This window comes from Cariama cristata, unplaced genomic scaffold (genome assembly GCF_000690535.1).
Source record: "Cariama cristata isolate BGI_N322 unplaced genomic scaffold, ASM69053v1 scaffold23062, whole genome shotgun sequence".
NCBI lineage: Eukaryota > Metazoa > Chordata > Aves > Cariamiformes > Cariamidae > Cariama > Cariama cristata.
This window is the reverse complement of record NW_009603577.1, coordinates 33,313-34,345: the sequence shown is the minus strand read 5'-3', so window position 1 is coordinate 34,345 and position 1,033 is coordinate 33,313.

The window sequence follows — 1,033 nt, the reverse complement described above, 5'->3', positions numbered from 1 at the left end:
CCTGGTCTGGTGGGAGGGGTCCCTGCCCCCAGGAGAGACACCAGCCACCAGCACGCAGTGGGTTGTGGCCATGGCAAGGTGCTGGATGTACCACGCTCGACGGGGAATGGATGGGGTCCTCCTGCCCCATCAAGGATGAAGGAAGGTGGCACCGTGGTGTGGCAGGACCTTTGGGGCTGTGCCTCGGCATCTGCTGGGCATCCATAGGCAGCTGGGGGGGGGGTTTGGGCACTTTCATTGCTGTGCTGAAGGAGTCACAGGAGGAGGAGCAGCGGCTCTTCCCAGTTGGGACAACCCAAGTCAAGCCCACGCCCCAAGGCAGGCTCTGGACGACGCGCGTGCCTGGGTCCCAAGTGGCTGTAGCAGCTTAGGGGATGGGAGAGGGCCAGGGTGGGAGACAGGGGGAAGAAACCTGGGTGTGGGTAGCCAGGGCAATGGTGGTGAAACAAGCTCTGAGGTCTCCCAAAGCTGGTGTGAAGGACATCAACCCTTGGAAGGGTCCAGCTGCACTCACAGAGGAGGTGTGGTCAACCAGCATGGTCATGGCTAGATGATGGCCACGGTGGCTACCTGCTTTTGGGACCCATCGTCACCTTGGCAGTCCCGAGCAGTAGGGCAGAAGACAACCCAAGGAGTTAAAAAGCCTACGTGGAAAGGGAGGTGGCCTGCGCAGAAACACCCCAACCCAACAGTTTGGGGCCAAAGGCCAGCGCTCCACCCACCAAAGTGTTCCTGACATTTCCCCTATGTTTTGATTTTTTTTTTTTTTTTTTTTTTTTCCCCTTTTGTTATTCTAAAGAGAAAATAGATCTCAAAAGTCACGTCCGGCTGAAAAGCCCAAAGTGTTCGTTCAAAAACAACAAGCCTGGGGATGGTTCTCCGGTGCTGAGTCAGCGCGCGGCAGGGCGTGCGCGCCGAGGGACCCGGAGCCGGGGAAGGAGCCGCCTGGGTCAGCGCCAGCGATGTGCTCGCATACGGTCCCGCAAGCCAACACAAACAATATTTGCAGCACCACAGGGCTGGCCGTGCTGGA